Consider the following 26,407-nt stretch of genomic DNA (forward strand, 5'->3'; position numbering starts at 1 on the left):
ATCATAAGTCCTTCAGAGTTGTCTCGTTTTGATTGCTGAGAATAGCTAAGTCATTCCCAGCTGAACATTTTACAATATTGCTGTTACTTGGTACACATTCACTTTGCATCAGCTCATGTATGTCTTTCCAGGTTTTTCTGAGAGCATCCTGCTCATCATTTCATATCACATAATAATATTCCACCATAATCACATACCACTATTTGTTCATCCATTCCCCAATTGATGGGCTTCCCCTCCATTTCCAATTCTTTGCCACCAGAAAAAAAAATTGCTGCAAATATATTTTATACATATAGGTCCTTTGTTTTTGTTTTTATCTCTTTTGGGATACAGACCTAATAGTGGTATTACTAGGTCAAAGGATATGCATAGTATTATTACCTTTGGGAATAGTTCCAAATTGTTCTGCAAAATGCTTGAATAAATACACCAACAATTCATTAATGTCCCAATCTTCCCACATCATTTTCCTTTTCTGCCCCATTAGCCAATCTGTTAGGTTTGATGCAGTACTTCAGAATTGTTTTAATTTGCATTTATCCAATCAATGGTGAGTTGGAGCATTTTTTCATATGGAAATAGATAGTTTCAGTTACTTCATCTGAAAATTTTTCATATCCTTTAATCATTTATCAGTAGTGGAACGGCTCTCATTTTTGTAAATTTGACTCAGTTTTCTATGTGTTTGAGGAATGATGTCTTTATCAAAGAAATCTTACTTGAATTTCTTTTCATAGTTACTATTGCTAACTATTTCTCTCCATCCTATCTCTCCATGTGTTCTATTCTCTCTCCTTTCACCCTGTCCCTCCTCAAAATTGTTTTGCTTCTGACCACCCCCCATCAATCTGCCCTCCCTTCTATTCCTCTCCCCTCCTTCTCTTATTCCCTTACATTTCTACTTTCCTACAGGGTAAGATAGATTTCTATACTCAGTTTTGTGTGTATGTTACTTTCTCTTTGAGACAATTCTGATGAAGCAAGGTCCACTCACTCCCTTCAACACCCCCCTCTTCCCTTCCACTCTAAAAGCTTCTTCTTGAATATTTTATGTGAGATAATTTATCCCATTGTGCCTCACTCTTTCCTTTTATCCCAGTACATTCCTCTCTCAAACTTTAATTTTATTTAACTGTTTTCAAAATCATTACTTCATATTCAGCTATGCCCTCTGTTTATATATACTCTTTCTAAAAGCCTTGATGATGAGAAAATCCTTTTGAGTTACAATTATAATTTTCTTGTGTGAGAGTATAAACAGTTTAACTTTATTAAGTCCCTTATGATTTCCCTTTCTTGTTTACCATTTTGTGCTTTCCTTGAACCTTGTATTTGAAGATCAAATTTTCTACTCAGTTGTGGTCTTTTCATTAAGAAAGCTTTAAAGTCCTCTATTTCATTGAAAATCTATTTTCCCTGAAGGATTATACTCAGTTTTGCTAGGTAGGTTATTCTTGACTGTAAACTTACTTCCTTTGACCACCAGAATAACATATTCCGATTCCCCCAAGCATTTAATGTATAACCGACTAAATCTTGTGTTTTCCTGACTGTAGCTCCATCATACTTGAAATATTTCTTTCTGGCTGCTTGCAATATTTTCTTCTTGACCTGAATGCTTTGGAATTCAGTTATAATATTCCTTGGAGTTTTCATTTTGGGATTTCTTTTGGGATGTGATCAGTGGATTCTTTCCATTTTTATTTTCCCCTTTAGTTCTAGGATGTCAGGAGAATTTTCCCTGAAAATTTCTTGAAAGATGATGTCTAACCTCTCTTTTTTATCATGACTTTCAGATAGTACAATATTTTTTAAAAATTATCTCTCCTGAATCTTTTTTCAAGGTAAGTTGTTATTCCAATGAGATATTTCATATTCTCTTTTTCCCACTCTTTTGGTTTTGTTTTATTATTTCTTGGTTTCCCGTGAAGTCATTAGCTTACATTTGCTCATTCTGTATTTGAAGGAATTATTTTTTTCAGTGAGCTTTTCTACTTCCTTTTCCATTTGGCCAATTTTACTTTTTAATAAGATTCTTTCATCAGTGAATTTTTGTGCCTCTTTTTTCCATTTGGTCAACTCTGATTTTTAACGTCTTCTTCTCTTCATTGGTTTTTTGTACCTCTTTTACTAATTGACCTAGTCTATTAAGGTGTTATTTTCTTCTGATGCTGACATGTTTCTCATAATTTTCATATATCACTCTCACTTTTCTTCCCAGTTTTTCCTCTACCTCTCTTAATTAATTTTCAAAATTCTTTTTGAACTATTCCATGACCTGAAACCAATTCACATTTTTCTTGAAGGCTTTGGATGTAGGAGTTTTGACTTTGTTATCTTTTTCTGAGTGTGTATTTTGATCTTTATTGTCACCATAGAAACTTTCTATGTGGCCAGGATTATTTTTATTTTCTATTGTATGATCATTTCCCCAGCCTATTATTTGATTTTTAACTCTTTGTTAAGGTAAGGCTCTGCTTTCAGGGTAGACAGTACACTATTCCATACAAAAACACTTCAGTGTTTTTGTGCAGCTCTATTCAGAGATAGTCCTAAGGACCTTTAAGTTTTCATTCTTCCAACATGGTATGATCTAAAGAGAGATGTTTAATACTCTCCTGGCCTGTGCTCCAGTCTATGAGTTTTTGCTGCTGATTCATTGTCTCCCAAGACCTTCTCCTGGTTTTCTGAGGTTGGGGATACACTGGTTTGGGCTCTGCTCCTTTCCACTCTCACCCTGGGACAACAGATTTTTCTTGCTGACCTAAGTTGTCTTGGGATGGAAAATTGTTTCACTCCATTTGTTTATGGGTTCTGCCATTCTAAAATTTCCTTACAGTTATTATTTAATGGTATTTGGACAGGTTTGGAGGAGAGCCCAAGTTAGTCCCTGACTTTACTCTGTCATCTTGGCCTCACATCCCTGGCTTTGCTTTTCTTTTTCTTTTTCAGCTCTTTGCATCTCTCCCTTGAAAATGCTTTACAAATGGAAAAGCTATATCAGGTAATTATGTGATTTTGGGGTAAAAGAAGAATTTTGCTGAACATAAGGATTAGATAAGTGACAGTAGGGAGAAGAAGAATTTCAGCCCCATATTTCCAACCCCAGCATTTGGTATAAAAAAGATTACATAACCCAGAACATCTAAGTGATTTGTTCTTCAAGATCATAGACTTAATAAAGAACTGTGCAGATTTCCAGTCATAATCCTCCATCTCCAATGTCATTGTTCTTTCCACTAATCTATGTTGATTCTCATTTTTTTCAACCTATGCTGAGCTAGAATCTTCTCTCCAGTAGCCAACCACTGAACGTCTACATGAAGATGTTTTGTGAAAGGAAAGTATCCATATATTCCACTCGGGCATAGATCATTGCAAAATCTGCCTCAGTAACTTTGTAGTTTAGAATCATAAATCTAGAACTAGAAAGGAGCTCATCAGCCACTTACTTCAAACAAAGAGTCTGACATTTATTATGTGCTTAGAAATATTTATTATAATATTTAAATTAAATATTATAATTATCATTCCTTTTCACAGAGGATGAAACTAAGTTCAACATAAGTAACAGATTTTTAAAGTTCATAAAGCTGATGTTTGAGATGGCATTTGAATTCCTTTTTTTGTCTTTTACAATTTTTTTTATAATTTAAAGAGAAGGAAAATTAGTGTTAGAGAGTTTAAGTGATTTTCCAAATACTACAAAGGTGTTGATTATCAGAGTAATTATCAAATCTAGAACCTCTGATTTCCACAGCCAGCACACTTTTCATTATACTCTTCTGCTTAGCTCTACCCACTTGAAAAACATTGAAAAAGTCTATCTCTTTTGCCCATTAAATCATAGGTACCAACTTTTCAGCTAAATCTTTTCTTCTCACAAACAAGTTCAGTTTGATGATGCCATTGACAGAAATCTCTCACTGCCAAAGGTCTCCAGGAGAAAATCTTTATTCTATTTTTTTTTCCAACTTTGACATGCTGAAAGGAGCCCTTCACAGTGTTTGTAAGACTACCTGTACTCTAGTCCAGTGTCCACTGCCAAATCGCTAGCTTTATGACATAGGGAAAGTCACATCTCTTGTTTTAGTTTTAGTTTCTTCTCTCTAAGATGAAGGCATCATACACAATCAGACTAAGATATCCTTCAGTTTTTACGTTCTGTGAAACTAAGTTCTAGCTTCTCTTTCAAGTCTGCCAATATCAGTTGTTTCTGCTGTCTAATAACTTTTAATTAACCAATTCAGGAAACACTGGGAATGCCATGGAGTTTGTAGGAGAAATCAAATCTATAGAAACAATATAATACATAACAAGTACAAGTATCATATAAATTTGAAAATAAAGTTGTACACATCTAATATTGCAATAAATTTAGGAAGGGACACATTGTTCCTACCTTTGGGATGATGGAGATGTGGATAATGTGGTATGACAGAAATGAAAATCAGAGAAGCTTTCAGACATTATGCATCAGGATGATCTCATGGCGTTCAGAAAAGAAATAAGATAGAAAATGAGGAAAGACTGTGAAAGGCTTTAAATAAATTAAAAACTGTTATTAAACAAGCACTATTTCTGTAGGGACTCAGTCAAGTGCATGGATATTTCAATAGTCAGTGAATCCAAAGAGAACAGAAACACGTGTCACTTGGCCATCAAAAAAAAATATTGAGAGCTGACATTTTTCTAGAAATTAATGTAGAGTTACACCATCACTGTTAAATATCTTAATAATATGTATATAATAGAGAGGAACCAAAAGCAAAACAGAAAAGAGGGAAAATCCTTTTTGAATTTTGTAGTACTTTTTGTAGACTGTAGCAGTTAGCAAGGTGAGCCAGACTCAAGGACAAGATCAGCTGCCTTGTTCATGTTATGGTAATACATTTTGTAGGTCAATCTACTAATTTTTCAGAAAACATTTTGAATGACATAGTATGTACCAAGAACTGTGATAACACTGGGGATACAAAGAAAGTAAAAACAGCCCCTTCCCTCAAGCAACTTCCAGTCTAATTAGGGAGAGAATTAACACATATGCACACGCACATGTGTGTACACACACACATAAACACACACACTTATGTAGGGCAAGATAACCAATGTTCCCTTTCCCAAATTACACAAAGCATTATCTCTTTATTTTCAAAGCAAAAAATCTTTGTGTGTGTGTGTGTGTGTGTGTGTGTGTGTGTGTGTGTGTGAGAGAGAGAGAGAGAGAGAGAGAGAGAGAGAGAGAGAGAGAGAGAGAGAGAGAGAGAGAGAGAGAGAGAGAGAGAGAGAGAGAGAGAGAGAGAGAGAGAGAGAGAGAGAGAGAGAGAGAGAGAGAGAGAGAGAGAGAGAGAGGCTTTGGTAGTAAAGAGATCTCTGCAAAATGTTTCATTGACCTGAAACTAGAAGAAAGTCAGGGAAAGTAGAAGATGAAAGAGAGGAAGGAGAGCATTCTACACATCGTGAATAATTAGTTAAAATACAGAGACAAGAAAGGGATTCCAAAAGTGAGAAACAGAAATAAGGCTTGTACAGCATCCAAACAAGTCTCTTCTAGTACATACTGTCTCCAAGTCTTGAAGACTTGAGGTCAGTTTTATATCAGGAGAGAATTTTAGCAGAAGCCCATAATTTTTGTCAGTAAAGTACTGCCTAAGAATGAGACTCCTTCTATCCACAAATTAGAGTTTTTATATAAAGCAATTTTCACTGGAAATTTGAGAGACTACATAGTGAGCTTGATTTCATGTTTAGATAGACAGAAATATGCTGGAATATTTTGACAAGTGATCAGTGGATAGTTATTTTCCTAAAGTGATTCTTTGACTATGTCATCTCCCTACTCATTGAAGTCCAGTGACTCCATATTACTTCCAGGATCAAATACATAGTCCTCTATCTTTTCAAACTCTTTCTAATCTCCCCCCTTCCTACTTTTTCATTCTGCTGTAAAGTTTACTTTACTCTCCTCCGTGAATTCAGTGGTTGAGCTCAATAATCTTGGTGTTCCTCTTACACAACACTCCATCTCCAGTCTCCCATCTCAGTGACTTTGCATGGCTCTCTGCACTGTATGTCCTCCATTCTTAATTCTTCTTCTCAGCTTTTCTGCATTTACAAGAAGCATTCTTCCCTTGATAATCCTATCCACTATCCCCAATTATTAGTGCCTTCCTTTCACAGATTATATTTAATCAATTCTGTTTATATATTTTAAAATGCAACTTTATTGATATATTTTCTTCTATATATCCCCAAAATTCCTACTAATACGCATCATCTTTATTCTAGAGAGCTATCTCATATAATAATACTTTAAATGAAATAGAGAGAAAAAAGTTAATCAACAAAAGAAATTTAATGAAAATTTATGCAACATACATCACCCAATGACTTCTCACTTGTTTGAAGAAGTGGGGTATTGATGTCTTCTCTTATCTCATTATTAGGTTCATACTTTTTCTTTGTGATTTTGTAACAATGAATTTTTATTGTTGTGCTAACTCTTTTGTATTGTGTATATTGTTTTCTCCTTATTTCACTTTGTATAAGCTTGTGTAAAACTTTCTGTTGTTCTCCGTATACATCATATACATCTTCTGTCAAAATAATGTTTTATTGTGTTCCTATACTACAATGTTCCTAGCTATTCCCCAGTGAATGATCATCTATTTTGTTTCAATTTATATGTTGTTGTTGCTGTTGTTGTTATTACTACCACAAAAAGCTTAGCTGTACATATTTTGTAGATGAGGACTTCCTTTTTTATCAATGAATTTGAGTTGGGATCTAAAGTAGCACAAAGTTTGGAAAACAATGTCTTTGAGGGGCTTCATCTCAGAAGAGTTAAAAAAAGGAATAGACCACAGTATGAGGACTGAGTTCATTGTCAGGACCTCAAATCAGGATACAGTTCTGCAAACCTGATGATATCCCAGGCAAACACAAGTCAGCAGTTCACTGAAAAGATACCCCATATTAACTTGTTAAAAGAGTAGGTAAATTTGTCTACAAAAAGCCCTAGGGAACAGTAGGGCCTCACAAAAATGCTGCATTTTCATTGCATGCTGACTATACAGACTTAGTCTGACTTTTTCAATGAGAAGGTCAGGAGAGTAGCAGGAAGTCAAGAAAATGGCTCTTTTCACCATTTGTGGACTACTGTTGCAATACAATATAATGATGGACCATCCAGAAAGATAATTTGTTGGAGAATATGGAAAATGCATTCTGGAACTCTCTTGAGAAACAGAGACTCCTGCCAATACTACCTTAGTCTGAAGGGAACTTGATCTACATAAAGGGAGGGCTAAATCTTGAAGTCATGTCTTTTATGTGGCTACTCTAAGAAAATACAGAATATCTAATCAGTTAGACAGTGATAGTAAGCCTATACCTTCCAAAGACTCAACAATACAACCCTATGCCAGTGCATTTAGTGATAACCAAACATGCTAACTGGAGAGTGGTTCACCACGGACATATAAGATTACCTAGCCATAATAAGGCTAATATATTATGGTCAAGGAATAATGACAGAGGAGTGCATACATGCAAACAAGTGATGTTCCATGATGGGCTGTAGTATGCACTTAGTATTCAAGTCCAACATGTGATACTATTTTGTATATCCTCTCACTTTGGTCCATTATATGTAATTCTGAAATGTGCTACTTTATTTTATGTAGAAATAGTGGTACCAGCAGCAGCAATGATGATAATAACTGACTTTTATAATGCCATAAAGTGTACAAAACACTTTATATGCATAATCTCACTGAAACCACATAATTACTTTGCTAGACAAATAGTAAGAGTGACTAGGTTGCACAATGGGTAGATTGTTAGATCTGGAGTTGAAAGACCCAAATCCAGTCTCAGAAACCTAGTAGCTGTGGGACTCTGGACAATCACTTAACTTTTGTTTGCCTCACTTTCCTCCTCCATAAAATGAAGATCCAGGGTTGTAGTGAAGGATGAAATTATATAGCAATTATAAAAGCACTTAACATAGTGCTTGCCAGATAGTAAGCAGACATTAGCTATTGTTTATAATAGGTAATAAAAATTACTGACCCCATTTTAGAGAAGGGAAATTAAAGCTCTTATATAAAGATACTTTATCATGGCCATTGAAGTTGTAATAGTCATAAACAGGATTTGAACTCCAGTCTTTTTTATAATACGTCCAGACCATTCACTCTTCTATGTTAGTGATCAATAATATTGAGTAAAGATTAGTCAACATTAGTTTATGTTCTATGCATGATGTTTCAACTTGTAATAGGAAAATAGTAATAATGTATCTGGTTTATTTAACATGATTCAGTTGTGGATACTAAGTACTATGAACCAATGCATTTTCCTTGTGTTTTGTTAGTATGGGATAAATGTTCTTGGCTATTCTATGTGCCAGTAGTTAAATGTTCATTATGTGTGTCTAGGCATAAACCTTATGTATCTGGCAGGATTTGTAAAGACTAAATACATGCAAAAAAATTGGGTGAGAGATGTGAGGGAAAGTTAATTGCTCTTCATTTACTGAAATGTCCATGAGTTATTTGAGTCTGCAGTGTGGTAATATTGATGTTACCCAGTAAAGACTCTGGTGGGAAAGCTCTAGGAGACAAGAAATTGGAAAGTGAAAACAAGAGCTACTGGCTTAAGGGTATGAAAGCAGCAAGACAGGGAGTTGATGTCAGAGAAAAATAACATAAGGCAGTCAGGGCAGCTACAGTGCTTTCTAGGCAGGTAGGGAGCAGAGCTGATAGAGTGCAAGGTTTGAAATCAGATAGGTTGGAATTAAAATCCCATCTCAAATGCCTAGTGTCTATGTAATATAGAAAGGTCAAAGCATTTATCTTCTCCCTGTCTCAGTTTCTTCACCTGTAAAATGGGAATAAGATGATCACTTATCTTCTACAAGTGTCATAAAAATAAAATAAGAAAATATTTATATAAAAAGCTTTGCAAATGTAAGGCACCATATAGTTTCTAGTTATCATCATTATCATCACCACCATCTTCCTCCTCCTCCTCCTCCTCCTCATTATCCTGAATTCTCTTATCCAATCTAGGCTACAAAAACGTGCACAAAGTAGAATTGAGAGTTGACAGATATTTTTCTTATTGTTTTGAAATTGTGTAAATATTTTTTTCTACCACAGTACTTTCCTTCCACCCCTCCACCCCTCTCCATACACTAAGGTTACTTTTTGTCAGCTCTGTTTGCTTTTTGTGGTTATATATGTATGTATATGTTTCCTTCATTAAAATTTAAGCAACTTGAGCTCAGAGACTATTTTTTTATTCGTTTTATCTTTTAATCCACAGCACTAAACACCAAACTGAATAATAGTAAGACCTTAATGAATGCTTATTGGCTGACAGAGAACCCCACTCACCCACCCATACACCAACCCTAGAGTGTGCTCTTGAAACAGAGAAAAATGGTCAATCAAAAGCAAACACCACAATAACCACATACGTATCTGTAAAATTTTCTACACAAAGTTTCTCCATTCTTCTCTGAGAAAGGAAAGTGTGTTCTACCATCTTTCCTTTAAAATCAATTTTGATCATTTTATTTCATCTAAACTTAAGTTCCTTTAACTGTTGTTTCATTTTCAATATTGAAGTACTATGTATATCCCCCTTTTTATTTTCTTTTACCTTGTTCAGTTTATAGATGACTGTGTTTCCCTAACGTCCTCATATTCATCACCTCTTATAACATAGTAATATCCCAATGTTGATTGATTTGTTTATTTATCTGTCTGTATATTTATATGCAACAATTTGCCCTGCCATTCCACAGTAAAGGAGCAAAGTAGTTTATTTCTAGTTTGTTTTTATTTAAATGAAAAGTGTTAGCCTTTATTCAATATTCTCCAGGTAAGCTACTGATTATGTCATATGTTAACTGTCTACTCATTAACCTGTGAGTGTGATGTGACTCTGCCCTTATGGCATCCTGGGATGCTAAAAGAATTGGGAGAGAATTAGATTATGACTCCCCTTGAGGTGTAGAAGCTATAAGAAGTTTTTTATTTTATGAATGTGTTTAGTAATGTTTTATTATTTGATTCACCATCTTAGATATGTTTGTGACCACAGGCAAGTCATTAACTCTCTGTTTACCTCAGTTCTCTCATCTAGAAAATGGGGATAATAATAACACCTGCCTTCTTGAGTTGTAATAGGGAAAAAATGAGTAATTTATAGCATTTCATGTTAATTACTTTTAATGTATCTCTGGTATGCCCAACAATTTGATGACACAGTAGGTACTGGCTGGAGCAATGGTCTAAATATCTATCCTCAAAATAATCACTCTGAATCTGGAAGCAAGGAAAGTGAAAGAGGGTGGAGGGTAAAGAGAGAAATGATTTTATTGTTCTATATTCTACTATTCTGTCTGCTATTGGTAGCTTTGACAATCACTTTTCTGACAGCTCAAGCATTTTATGTCTTTGGTCCCTTACTGTTCTACAATCTCATGTTCTGTATGAATGAATTTTGCATATTTTGTTAATGCTATTTAAAAGTAGATTATTCAGTTTATCTTGGTAATGGTGCCAAAATTTAAAACCACAATTTAATGGTATTTCGAGGAGACAGTTTTTAAAAGAAGACATTCATAACAAAAATTGTCTACTTTCAGTAGTTAAGAATTAAATTCTTCTCTTGACATTTCTGTGTATTCAGATGAAAAGGTTTCTAACCTCATTAATTACTGTTTTTTTTTTTTTGTTGTTGTTGATTGAAGAGTCTGAAGAAAGGGTCAGAAACAGTATATTACTGCTCCTTGCCCCCTCCCCATTTATTATTCTCTATTAATTCATAGATTTTCAAGACTTAGACTTAGAAGGAAACTAAGAGAACACTTAGTAAAAATTTGATTATGCAAATTAAGAAATTCCACTCCTCCCCCAAGAATTTAAGTGAGTTTCCCAGGTATAAAAGGCCAACATGTAAAGATTTGAATGCAGATATTCTGATTTTAAATTGAATTATACATATGTGTGTGTGTGTGTGTGTGTGTGTGTGTGTGTGGTTTCATTAGGCAGTTATGTAGCACAATGCATAGAATATTGGACCTGTAATTAAGTAGAACTAAATTCAAAATTAAGTTCAGATAAGTTACTAGATATGCGACATGGACATGTCATTTATACTCCATCAACTTCAGGTCTGTCATCAGTTAAATGGGGATAATAATAACACCTAACTTCTTGAATTGTTATAAAAATAAAATAAGATAATCTTTCTAAAGTGCTTTGCAAAATTTAAAGTACTCCTTAAGTAAACAATATCATCCCCATCATCATCATCATCATTGTTTTTATTATTATATCACCTTGTTCTGATCATGTCAGGAATAATGTAAGCAGCTCCAGATCATATGTTTAAAAGAAAATTAATCAATGAGATGGAATATATCAAGAGCTGAATGATCAGTGTGATGAGAGAACATGAAACCACTCTGTATGATGAATACTTGAAGTAACTAAGGGAATTTCCCTTGGAGATGTAAATATTTAGGGAGATATTATAAGCTGAACACCTGCTATGTTGGACAATTAATTTGTTCCAGTTGAAACTTGATTAACTGTCAGGAATACCAGCTAAAAGAAGGTTATGTAGAAATAGTGCAGAAACAAAACTTTGGGGAGAAAGGCATGAATCTTGAAAAATTGTTTTTGATTCACCAGGATCCTGACTTCTATTACTGTGCAGGCAGAAAATGCAACTTATTAATGAAATAGTGCATTAACTGGAAAAATTAACGATCAAAGCAGAAATGGGCAATAAATGTTCCCCTACCAAATCAAGTATCAAATAGCATGCAAGTCACCCATGATGACTTTAGGCATTTAGATCAAGAAAAAAAAAATAACTCTAGATCTGAAAGAAGTAGATTTTACAGCATTGGAATGTTAGCTGGCAGATACAAGATATATACTATTTATACCAAGGGGAAGTTTTTCCATCTCAGGTTCCTTATTGGGAAAGTATAAGTGTTAAAAAAATTCTTTGGAAATTGTGGTACATAGACTTCTAATCTTTGATAAAGCATTAAAAAAAGTACTTGGCCAATTTCCATAAAATGATTGATAACTTTGACCAGTTATGAGTGCATGTGTTATTTTCAGATTTATTGAAAAAGAGTCAGAAAGTGACCAAAGAGGCCAAACTCTTCTGTATGAAGCATTTATTGCTCTAGGACATCATTATGTGATCAATGATGAGAGTTTCAGAATAAACTGTTTAGAAACTTCCTTGATCTGGCAAGCAATTTAGACAACTATCATCACAATTTTCCTAACCAAAAAGATCTCAAAACAGAACACTTCAGTCATGCCTGATTTGGTCTGAATTTTTAAAAATCTAAAATTATTCTCTTTCATTCCAAGAAAATCTCTAACCAGAATAGTCCCATTTTCCTCTGCCAAATATGCTGGGAATATTCAGGCCAGAAAAGAAGGCTCCATGGAACCAGAATGTGACATGTCTAGTGTTATCAGGTTCCATTACAGGTAGAGACCTCAACAGTTTGCCTAAATAATGGAATCTCTTTCCATGGAGAACACTGAGGACACCTGCTTCTGAAAGAAAAGTAACAATGTGTCAGGGGAATGCCTTGCACGGACCATGTAATATTCAGAGTTATTCTGTAGCTTCTTCAATTCTCTAAAACCATGTTTGGGAGGGGCAGTTTTTGATGGGTTGAATACCTGGCACTATAAGGGCTTTCAGAAAGGCCTGACCTATCTCTTCACTGCATTCTATGAATCAATGTCTAACAACACGTAATGAAAGACTGTAAAGGGAAAGGGACTGTAAGGGGAAAAGCATTAGGATCTTCTGCCCTTTGAAGCCATTTAGCACTTGAGAAATGGGAATCCTGAACTTTACAAATATTATTTTCTGTTCTCTATGAATAGAATGGAGTCTCCAATCTTGAGAGTTCTAAAGGTTGGGAAAGTGAGCCACAAGAATACAAGTCAGACTCGAGGAACAATTTTGCAACCAAAACAGTAACTATGCCACAGAGAATGAGGAAATAATACTCAGGAACGCCTTTGGGATCCCAGCCCAGCAAAAATGTTCAGTAAGTAGCCATTTGGGCACAATGTCACAACAGTAGCAGAATTAAGTTTAAGCATACGTTTCTGGAGACCAATGGAGAGCATGCCCAGTTACATTGGGTAAAATGTCTATACTTTGTTACTGCTATTTGTTTTATAAAAGCTAATTAATGTTAGAAGATGAAACAGAAGTAGAGTGATATAAGGCTTAAAACAATGAAAGTAGAGAAGAGGCATTTTCCAAAAACTGAGGTTATTCTAGCACCTTGAGGGAGAGATATATTATGATTGATTCTGGAAGAGGTCTTAGAATACAAATGATGAATTCATAAATGGGTTTGGGCCTTATTGGTGGTGATTCTGGGTTCTTAACAGTTACTGGACCATACATTCCTCAGAAGCAAGTGCTTGCAATCTGGAAAACCTTCAAATATAGGCCCCTAAGTTCTTCTATTTGTCGCCTTAGAACTAACCTAGGTAGTAAGTGTGCCACCAGACTGGCCATAGGGTGATGTATTTTTTTTCACAGCAAATGTCAAAGCCAAACAACTGAGTTGTTACAGTTCACATTGGTGGAACAAGTTCCTATGATGATAATATTAGGTTATGAAAATATTACATTATTTCCATAACATAATATAATACAATTGCATTGTATTATGTATTATATCATATCATATTATATTATTTTATATCAAGCAGATGTTTAAAATTATACACTTGCTGTTTAGACATAAATCCCAGCTCACCACTGGCTAATGCTTTAGAATATAGGAGGAATGAATATGTAGACATATTATGTGATTCTTAAATTGATATATTCTTACCTTTGGTTTTTCTCAGTATATTGACATTTTTTTCTCTGATACCTCTCCCCAATTAACCCTTATTTGTAACCAAAATGTGTAAAAAGATACACTTTTAAGAAAAGCCATCAACAATAAAAAATGGTGATGTGCATTATGAGAGCACATAAGTACTAGTTTCAGCATAAATGACAGAAAGAAATAGGGAGTGTTAGAATATTTGAGTTTGTTGTCAAAAAATATAGCTGGGAGTTAGTATTCTTCTATTCAATCTATGCCATTGTAAAATACAAGACAACTGATCAATGGAAAGCTATACTATATTAGGTAATCAAAAGTCAAAGAAGTTCTGGGAATATAAATTCTTCCCGGAAAGAAGGCAGGATCCTATAAAATAAGCCAATGTCATCACTAGCTGAAACTCTTTAGCCACCCATCATGGTATCTTCTCCCTTTCTCTTGACAATTAAGGGAAGGTTTTTGCTTTCTGACTATGGTTACTCATGAAACATACTTCCACAATATAAAGAGAAATCAGTTGCTGTAATTGAAGGGATACCCATAATGGAATTGGCTAGATAACCATGTGATTGCGAGCAGAAAGTTTCAGAAGAGTTAAGTAAAATGGAAAACCCATGTTTGAATAGAGGTCAGTTACCTGTTGAGGGGCTGAAATGACAGGGTCCTATGGTAGGACCCTGATAAAAATAAGAATTAATCTGCCTCTGCCTCTAGGGAAATGCCACCAAAACTATCATCACCAAGAGAAAATAATTTCCTGGGAAAATAAGAGAAGAAAAAAAACACAGGGAATTTTTGGTTTGCTGTACCCTCAATAGACACTTCTGGGAGATAGAACCCATATGTAACTCTGATCCTATATAGCTCTCAGAAGTTCATACACCAATAACTAAAGCCATTGGCCAAAATATCAGAAATGACTGTTGCTCATAAGCAATAGAGATTTCATGTAAAGTCAAAAGTTACAGGAGAAGTGCCCATATGATCCAGATCATAACTAGGCTAACATGTGATGCTCTACAGATAATGGAAAAAAGGATAACAAATAGGCACACTGAATATGGGACAAAGAGCAAACAAATGATGTTGTTGTTCAGTTATGTTTAACTCTGTAAGTCTATCTGGGATTTACTTGGCAAAGATAGTGGACGGTTTTGCCATTTTCTTCTCCAGGTGAAAATGAGGAAACTGAGGCAAATAAGGTTGTGACTTGTCCAGTTAGTAGGTACCTGAGGGCAGATTTGAACTGAGGAAGATGAATCTTCCTGGTTCTAGGCCCAACATGCCATCCACTGCTCTGCCTAGCTGCCCAAACAAGTGATAAGAGTTCTAAAAAATGTTCTGTAATGATCTACTATGCTAGAAAATTGTACATTATATCTCCAGTACTATATGTTAAAATATTTTACATAAATATTACATATGGTGCCAGATATAATTCATAAGGACTAACATTTTTTGACTGGAGGAGAGATTTAGTGTCAAGTCTTGATTGTGAGTGGTCTTACCTGACAGGCTAGGGAAGATAAACTTTTGAGAAAAGGAAATAACTAAGTTTTCTGAGAATAATTATGTGATCAGATTTGTTCATGAGGAAGATTGTTCTGTCAATCAGAGAATATAATGCATGGTCCAGGTGAGTTGACATTCACTGAGGGAACATTATCATTGCCTATTTCTGGAACAGCCAATGGAAAAGGAAGAATAAGAATGCTCCCATGGAGTGTGCTGGAACATTATATCTCATTTTATGCCTGTCTGCATCTAGCATTTTGTGAAGGGTAAAGTGGTGGGGGATAGATTAGAATAAAGGACACTAGGTTGTACAGTGGATAGAGAGTGGTGCCTGAAGTAAAGAAGACTCATCTTCCTGAGTTCAAATATGACCTTAGACACCTACTAGCTGTGTCAACCTAGGCCAGTTACTTAACCCTATTTGCCTCAGTTCCTCATCTGTAAAAGAAGCTGGAGAAGGAAATGAAAAACCACTCCAGTATCTTTGCCAAAAAAACCCCAAATGGGATCATGAAGATTTTTTTTTTTGCAACTAATAAGACTCAGCAACAACATCAAAGATTAGAGCAAGAGACTAGTTCAAAAAATTAGGATTTTGATAAGTTTTTATTAACAAGTAATCAGACAACCAGGCAGCATAATAAATATAGTGCTGAACTTAGGGTCAAGAAGACCTGAATTCAAATCCTGCCTCAGACACTTTTTGGCCATGTGACTTGGGAAAGACACTTACGCTTTTTTCAATCTGTTTCCTCATTTGTAAAATAGACAGAATAATAATGAGGATCAAGTGAGATAATATATTCAAAACACTATGAAAAACTTAAAACATCATATAAAATTAGATATAATTGTTATTAATGAGGACTTAAGCTAGGATATTTATAATCTGAGTAGAGAGGAAGGAAAGGATATGAAGATATTAGAGATTTCTGTGTTGAATACATAGAATTAAAGACTGAAAAAAATGTCACTGCAATAGCACATTCTCGATTGGTTTAGAGACTTGTGGAGTTGAAGACACAGAAGAGCCATAACACTATCTATAGCCTGGGGAAATATCCTTGATCATAGGATTTTCAAATTCTAAATTTTCAAATATAGATCTTCCAGTCTTACCCTTCATTTTAAAGGAAATAAGCTAACACCCTGAGGGAGGAAGTGACTTTCCCAATAAACAATGAATCTAGACTTATTTAGTGATGCAGATTATATGCACTGAAATGGCAGTAACTGTGTAACAAGTCTATAGATTGTAACAATTTAGCATCTACCAGATAGCTAAAAAGAGATGAGAAAGTGGTTAAAGTGACACGCAACAAGGCTAGAACTCTGTTACCCTTTATAAAGGAACCCACAAGTCTCTACACTACAAATACAGATCTTAAAATACGCCTGAAGATTCTGGAACAAAATTGTACTAAACAGAGAATCATCAGTTTTCAAGCTTCATGGAAAGAAAAGTTTCAAAATATATATTCTCTAGCAGAAAAAGTTAAAACCATATGGGAATAGGATGAGATATATGCCATCACTCTCATCCCAACCTACTAGAAAATGAATCTACGGAAGATGAGATTTCATCTCAGTTTTCTTATTCAAGTATGTAAAGCGATCAATTTGATCAACTTGTACAATAGTATATGGGGCAACTAGGTGGCACAGTGGATAGAGCTCCAGGACCTGGAATTAGACAGATTCATCTTCTATCTGGCCTCAGATGTTTACTAGCTGTTGTGACCCTGATCAAGTCACTTAACCCTTTTTGCCTAAGTTTCCTGATCTGTAAAATGAGCTGGAGTACAAAATGGCAAACCACTCCAGTATCTTTGCCAAGAAGATCCCAAGTGGCGTCCCAAATAGTCGAGACTAAAAAAGATTGCATAACAACACAATAGTCTGCAGAACATAAATTATAAAAGAAAACAAGCAGAATAGTGACCTCTCCTTGGATCTTTCCTTATAGACTTCTATCAAAAACATTAGAATAAGATAACAATTAAAGCATTTTTATGAGACTTTGAGGTTTGCATAGTCCTTTATAAGAAACTTGTGAAGTAGTTTAGGTAATACCTCTGCTCTATAGAAGAGGAAACAGAGGTTCCCACAACTAGTAAGTATTGGTGGCAAAATTTGAAACTACATTTCTTAAATCCATATCTAGAGCTCTTGCAAATACTATATTCAGAAACTTCCATGACCCACCCACCCCTTAAAACAGGACATTCTATAAGGAAACTGACATCCATATTTTCGAAGCATGCCACTTCCACTACAGCTGCCATTATCCCTACTCCTTCTTCACCAGACACTTAGAATCTGTCCTTGAAACCACCCTGCTTTGATAGCTGTGTTTTTAACTTATCTTGTTCCCATCCAGGATTCTATCTGACTTTCTGGATAAGTTTAAAGGATGTAGTCATTAACATCCTCCTCTATTCCTCCTGCCCCAGGCAGCTAGGAGATACAATGGGTAAAGTACTGGCCATAGAGTCAAAAACACTCTTTTTCATGAGTTCAAATTCAGCCTCAGACACTTACTAACTGAGTGATCTTGGACATGACACTTAGCTCTCTTTGTCTCAGTTTTTCATCTGCAAAATGAACTACAGAAGGAAATGAGAAACCACTCCGATATCTTTGCTAAGAAAACCCCAAATGGAGTTACAAAGAATCAGACATGACTGGAATGACTCAACATTAACAACTACTCCTGTTGTTTGCCTCTGTCTCAGTCTTTGTCTCTTTGTCTCTTTGTTTATCTGTCTCTCTCCTTCTCCTCTTGTAGGGCCAATGCAATATTCACAGTGCCCCTAGAAGTCATGAATAAGCAGGCACAATTGTGAATTGTGAAATACAACAGAACCAAAACATTTATTCAAACACAAGAAAGTCAAATCCACCACCACAACAAAGAAATCCATATACAATAACAATATAGAGGGCACTACCATCCCCAAGCCTTCCCTCTGTTGGGCTTCCCACAACCCAATTCCCTTAAACAAATCACAAACAGGCTCCCTTAAACAAAATGCCCTTCTGTCACACACAGCCAGCTAGGGGCTTTCCTGGGTCCTTCAGTTCTGACTGCTCTCACTAATTCTTTTCTCAGATCTGCTCTAACTCCACCTCTTCTTGTTCCACTTTTCCTCCTATACCTTTTCAGCAAACTCTTACCTCCACAGACTCATTTGACTCAGGTTTCCATGTGACTCTTGCAGGCCACATTAGCCTATTCATAAATGAGAAAGATCTTCCCATTTCAATTACTATCATATCCCCCCTCCCCCATCACAATGATAGGACATACATAAATACTCAGCCTATTAATATCAAGAGTACAGAATCCACATTCAAAAAAACTGACATGTGAATAAGGAAAGAACATAGGACAACTACTCATTTAGCCATCCATCCATAAAATCTACTTTGAATAGTTTTACTCTGACTCTGGAAAGTTTTGCTAGCAAAGAAAAAGCTCTCTTAAGTTTTCTCAAACTGAACCATGTACAAGTAGAAGCCTTGACTGGATTTCTTTTTCAAAGCTCAAGGGAAAATCTAGTTGATTGAAGGTACATAACTATAAGTTTGACTACTAAGACAAGATCCTTCTGGTTTTTGTTTGTTCATTTGACAATGATAACCAAAGAAAGATGTCCACAAATTAAAGAGAAAATTCCACTTTTCATGTAATAGTTAACATAAAATGTGGCTACTTTCTTTGCCTCCACTCTCTCCTCATTCCAATGCAGCCTGTATATCACCATTCTAAAACATGGTTTTCATTATGCCATTCTAATAATCAAAATATATCATACACAGTTTGTTTCTTGCACTCAAGTTCTTTCATTATCAGATCCTCTATAGATAGTTCCAAATTTGTTTTCCATAGCTTCCTTACAAAAACTTGTGTTTAAAATAGGTAGGTCCATTCTCTGCCCTATGAGCACCTTGAAAGTTTCTGCATCTGGACTTTTGGCCATTCTATTTCTCTCCACACCTAAAATATCCTCTTCCCTCATCTTCACTTAATCTACTCCTATATAATCTTCAAAGTCCAGTTCATGGCACCTCCTTGAGTCAGTCATTTAGTAATTTATTTCTTTCCAACTTTTATGCCACAATATACTATTGAACTACATTTTTTTTCTCTTGCTCAAATAGTACAATAAGAGGAAGGGGAAATAAATACTAAATTAAACTTTTATTTCCAAAGCTAATTGTGAATTTGAATCAGTGACCCTGGTATAGTCATAAGTATACATGGATACTATAAATTTGGTATTTGTATGAATATCACTGATAACAAACAGGTTTAACTTATACACATAAAGAAATCTGTACTCAAGATCTCAAACACTTTTTACGTGTTAGCATTGACAATAGGAATGTAAACATAAAAAGAGTCTTTTTTAATACTACAGATTTTAGTTGACATTCTCCTATCAATAAACTAATTGTTTTTGTGCTAGATACTACAAATATACATGTATACTTACATATACATACCTACACATGTTCATATATCTGTATGTATATACACATATACATATACATATATATATATATATGCATAGACACATACCTATATACACTTTTACTTAGAGAAGTGCCATCTAATTCAATAGACATCTCAACCTCAGTTACCAGGAGGCATCTGATTTTAAACAAGCATCGAAAATTGAAGAAAAATAGTGCACATCTTTTTCACATTTGCTTCACTAACAATGATAATATACATAGCTTACAAATCTCAACTCATTTCATCCTCATGACCCCCCTGACAGGTAGCTACTATTGTGATTAGAAAACTGAGGCAAACAGAGGTTAAATGACTTGCCTAAAGCCACACAGCAAGTAAATACTTTAGGATGAATTTGAATGTGGATGGTCCTGAATCCAGGCCCATTGCTTTATCCATTCTGCAACCTAGCTGTCTCATCTTCCTCCATTGCTTTATCTTGAAATTAATGGAATCCTAGGTTCTCATCAGGTTTTGTGGGTGGAGCTCTAGTTCTAATAGAATCTATCAAGATAAAAAGAATTCAGATATGGGTATAGGGGTTAAAGATCTTTCAACCCTGAACTAGCTAAATGCATACAAGTTCATTACCAGAAGGTTGTCAGTCACCAGAGCATGGATTTTTTTTTTTTTATCATAGCCACTTTGTCAACTGTATACTAAAGAGTGAAAGGGTTGTGACCTAAATTAATTGAAGGAGCATCCCTTCTGATGAAATTACAGATCATGTAAAAGTATTGAGGAAAGAAAAGTGACAAATTTTTCAGTCTATTGTCCCCTGCTGGCACAACTGGTGATTTGCAGGAGTCTGTGGGAATGAAATGCTCCCATTATGTTCAAAGTATAGACAAGGACTTTGATATTAAAAACTGTCACAATTATTTTTCTTTTCTCCTCTTTAAAAGTTGCAGTTAGACTGAGAGCATGTATGCCAAGTTTTCAGCCTGGAGGAAAATTATGTGGCTGAGTTATAAATACATTGATGGATCCAGCTGGAACTGTCTCTTATAATTTAATATGCAAAAAATAATCTGAGTCATAGATGTAGACAAGTGGCTTCTTTCAGATAAGAATAAGTCAACTAGCTTTAAGTTTCAATTTTTGTACTGCTTTAAGTTCATTCTCCCAGAGGAGGTTGAAAGATGCCCTGAGGGTGAATGAGTTCAGCACAGATGTGTGTCCCTCTTATTTCCATTTTTCTTTTAAGTCTTTTTTTTTTTTTGCTTTAACATCAGTTGCAAAACCTATATATATATATATATATTTTTTAGTTCATAATAATGCAGTCAGTTTACTACATTTGTAATCAAGGGAGAATTCTGTGATATTCTTCTTTTTAAAGGAGAAACCACTTTAGATTTATGAGAAGTAGACCAAATCTCAGAATATTAGATTAGGTAGGGATTTTGGAAGTCTGTTTCCTACCCCTTCCTTTGATGTTTGAGACAACTGAAGTCCAGATAGGGGAAGTAACTTGCCCAGTGTTAAACAGTTAACAGCTGAGAAGACTTTGTCTGCTAACACCAGAGCCAATGGTCTACTACAATACACTTGTCTTCTGGTTTTTGACACAGTCTTAAAGGCAGTTAATGTATTGAATTAATGCATTAAAATTCTGCATTAATACACTGAAAATTATCTTCATAGATTGACAACTCTTTCAGTGAACTTTCCACTGATGGTAGTTAGAGAGTCACTCAGCCTAGGGCTCCATTATTAACAGAAACATACAAAGAAGAAGTCAGATACTGGAGGCATCCAGCAGAGGACATTGCAGCACAGAGAATGGAGCAGAAAGAACCACAGTTCAGTAGAGAGTACAGCCTATCTGATGACACAAACACAAGATAATGACAACTCTGCATGATAATGTAGGTGGTCCTTGTTACATGTGGGTGCCCTGGCCATATGCATTCCCTACAAAACATGGACCCTACTATGTGCGCTTCATAGTCACATATGATTATTATTCCTGCTTGTCCAATAACCTTTAGAGAATGTAACCTTGTGTACATGGGGTGAATCTTTTGTGTCTCTTATCTTGCTATGAAGTTTACTTTTGCTTGGAACTATGTGTTTACTGGCTGACTGGTAAAAGAAACACACTATTGGGGATTCAGTTTTGAGTAGATATTCACCCAAATTGGATGTTGCTAAAGGGGCAATTTTTGATCATATATAATTTTATATGACAGTCATCTGTATTTTGACAGTGATATCATGCACACACATACACACATACATACACTATATGGAACAGACTTTACTCTCACAGAGCTTGTAATCAAGTGTGTGCAATCAAGTGTGTGTGTGTGTGTGTGTGTGTGTGTGTGTGTGTGTGTTGGTGGTGATATTGATACTGATGGTGATGGTGGAGGGAAAGACACAAATAAAAACAGTGAGAAAAAGGCAAAGTAAGAAGAAAGCAAAATTTCCATAAGCATTTTAAGGATGGAAAGACCACTTTTACATGAGGGCATCAGAGAAAGAATTAGATCTTGAGTGAGTCCCTGCACAGGAAAGATTACAACAGAAGCTGGGACTAAGGAGCTCATTACAGATGTGGAAATACACCTTATTTTTATAAATGTAATAATTATTAGGAGTTCAGTTAATCCTACCCAATACCAATTAGTTTGGCAAATAAAAGAATTTAGGCAAAATGATGTTGCGGAGATAAATTAGTACCAAATTATATTAGAAATTGGTCACTGGAAGAAGAAGAAGGAAGAGGAGGAGCAGGAGGAGGAAGAGAATTTTTATGGTGAATTGAAGTTTGCCAAGCACTTTCCATATGTTATTGCATTTGATATTCACAACAATTCTGTGTTCTTATTACATTCATTTCACAGATGAAAAAACTGACACTGGAGGTGACTTTCTCAGGGTCACACAGCTAGGAAGTGTCTGAGGCAGATTGGACTCAGGTCTTCCTGAATCTAACTCCAGTACTCTGTCCACTATACCACCTAGACACCTAATGACATTGAGATTTTCAGCCTGAATGAAGGAAGTTAATACAACCCAATAGGCTTCTGGAGATTCTGACAGTTTCAGTAAGGTCTACCAATTTTCACTTCACTTTAATTCAATTTAATCCATTAATAATTTATGAAACACTGGCTATATTCATGACACTAGGCATATAAAGTAAAAAACAAAAAGTCATCCTTGCCTTTAAGGAGTCTCAGGGAACACAAATTCTCATGATAAAATAGAATGACTTTGCTGTATTTGAAGTACAAAGAACTGTGTTCAAATTCCGACCTGAAGCTCACTTCCTGGAAGACCTTTAATGAGACATATAACCAGTCTAGACCTCAGTTTGCTTATCTTTAAAATTAAGTGGCAAGAGAGGTTCACCTTAAAAGTCTCTTCCAAGTGATCCAGTGAATTTGTACAGAGATAAAATAATTTGAATTAAGAGGAGGGAAGAAATGTTAAGAAAGATAACAGGGAAGGTAGCTTTAAAGGATTCTAATTGTTAGGGACTAGACTTGTAAATTCTCTGATAGAAGGAAATGTAGAACAGAGAAATTCCATTTGCAAATTATGTTGGCACCTTCTCTGAAAAATTAGTATCTTACAGACCTTCCTAGAATACCAAAGGTTTGAATGACTTTCTCAGTCACACAACTAGTATGTGTCAAAAAGTGAAATTCAAACCAATATCCTCCAGGTTCTGAGGACAACCCTTAAGCCACTACCCACACTACCTTGCTTAGTTTAAATTGCATAGTTGAGATCTGGATAGGCATCCTCTTGGACTTAGAGAGGATATTTCCTCATTGTTTATAGTTCCTAAGCAGAACTCTCTTCTGCCTTGAACCAATCATTTGCAGGGAAGCAAGAAGATTTGAAAGGTAATATCTATTCATATTTTACTTATATTCCTGATTTATTTATTTATTGTTGTCCTGATCTGTATCTCACCCATGGACCCAGGTAGCTCAAGGAAAAGGTGAGACTGATGACTTTGCACAGCCCTACCTCACTTAAATCCAATTCACTTGCAATTCATAGCATCATCTTCCTGATATCATGGTCCTCTTTAAAAATGAAGGACAAATATCAACAGCTTGTATTCCTTATCTATGATGACAGCCTTTATTATTTCCCCTCTATAGCAAGGAGTATTTGTTCTAGTGAAGTATATGTTATAAGATGAGAAGACTCTGAGCTCACTTTGACAGAATTTCATAAATGGTGTTTGCTCTGAATACCTGGCCCATCGCACTATGTCTTTTCTTCCCTTTTTTTCTTTTTTTGAGAGCCTGAGAATAATAGTTTAAGGCTGTCCCTGACACTCAAAATTCCCCTTGAGTATAAACCTTCTCTGGCTGCTTGCAACCTTACTGATTATGGATGTCTTACCTTATACCTTGACATTTATTATTTTTCTACCTTGTTTGGTCTGACTTTTTTCTCTCTTGATGACTGTCAGTAGCTGGATATCAAACACTGACACACTGTCTAAGTCCTGTTTCTAAAAATGAGGTCTGGGATAACCTTATAGAAAACATCTATGATGCCTGATACTGAATAGGTCCTATTACACAAGTTATCTTATGTTCAAATAAACATGATAACTCTTCATTGAACCTACCCTAGATTCTACTCCTATGGCAGAAATTAGGAATATATCAGCATCTCACAATGTATAACAAGATAGTTTCACATAATTATACGGTTTTAGATATAAAAGGGGACATCAGAAACAAGTTAGAGAATCAAGGAGGAAATAATCCTTCAGAAGTTTGTTAGAGCAAAGCCCCATTGTCATGTTGGGAAAATACTAGAGGATATCACAAGACACCAGGCACAAGATAAAAGCATGTGTAAATATATACATATAATTCAACCTGCTTTCCTAAAATGAAATGATGAATGATCTAAGCACAGGAAATTTCTGTGTAGGAATGGTAAACAATGGAAGAATGTCCTTCCCAGGGTTTATCAAAAGGATTGACACATAGTAAGTGCTTAATAGTGCCTTGTTGACTGGGTACCTTACTTTTCTCGTTTCTTCTATTACTTTCTCATTTGGTGATAGAATCGGCTTTCATGATCTCAGTTATCAGCACCACATAGATTTTTTTTTCCCTGATCTATTTTTCTAGCTCTACTCTTGCTTCTGAATTCTAATATGTTAAATCTTTTTATTGCATTGCGAATTTTTAAGAGTATAAGGCTAATAATCCACTGAGATTTCAGATACGTTTAAAATTTCAAAATTGAAAATATAAGAATTTAGACCTCTTAAAATGGGAACATAGTTTTTGAGCTGCAAGCAAAAATAAAACTTAGCAGAGGAAGGAACAAGGAACAATCCAAGCTCCACAGCCAGTCAGCATCCATACAGACATTAGCAGCGTCCTTGGCATTTTGCTTCCCCGAGAAAAGTTTCTAAGAATAAACAACCAGGAGGAACAGCTTGCTCATCTCTTCCTATGCTGGCCCAAACATATGTTATCAAAACTTTCCCTTTTTAAAAATATCATTAACAACATTAAGGATAAATCAGGCATTTGTGGGTTTAATTATTCAGTGTATTATATTTTAATAATTTATTAATATTTTGTATTTGACAAACATTTTTGGAGAGTGAAGAAAGCTGTAATAAAAAGATTAATTGGCCTCATTAACATGCAGAATGCAATGAACCTACTTTGGGCATCCACTGGGCAGGGCACATTTATCTTCTCAGGGAGGATTAAGAGACAGTGCATGGCTGAGTTATCAGGATGAATATCTGGTGGAATTGGGGAAGAAGGGGTGGGTTGTATGCTTATAACTCTTGCTGTTCTTTCAGGTAAAAAGAAAGTAATTCCAAAAAGTGAAGAGAGCTTTAGATTTGGAGTAAAAGGAATGACATTTGGATTTTAGCTTAGCTTCCATCTGACCATAAGCAAGTCACTTAATTCTGCCACTAAGATTATTCAACCATCAAGTGAGGAAGTTGGACTAAACGATAACTGTGGTCACTTATAGATCAAAGATCTAAACTGCATGATAAGTAGTGAAGGTGGGATCTCATTTCACTGGGTTTACTGTCAATTGGCAAATTGACAATGCCAGATGTGTGATTTGGCGTTCCCTTTCTTGTACTTCCTGGAAGCCCTGGGATTGGACAAAATCTTCCATTTGCTTTGAGGAAATGGAGGAGAAAATCACAGTAGATGTCAGTCCTCTAGTTTGGTGAAATTGTCTCTTTCTCTCTTTGGGTTGCTGAGGAGTATCAGCATCTTAACTGAGTATTTTATGGACTGATTTCCATTCTTCCAAAGGACAAGATAAATTCAATTAGGAAGGAAAGAAGGACATAGTCAATCAATAAATATCTTTTAATCAGCAATTATATGCCAAACATAGTGCTAAGTATAAAACATATGAAAAGAGGAAAAAGATGACCTCTACCCTCAAAAGCTCAAGATCTATGGGGGGAACAACAA

This window comes from Notamacropus eugenii, chromosome 1 (genome assembly GCF_028372415.1).
Source record: "Notamacropus eugenii isolate mMacEug1 chromosome 1, mMacEug1.pri_v2, whole genome shotgun sequence".
NCBI lineage: Eukaryota > Metazoa > Chordata > Mammalia > Diprotodontia > Macropodidae > Notamacropus > Notamacropus eugenii.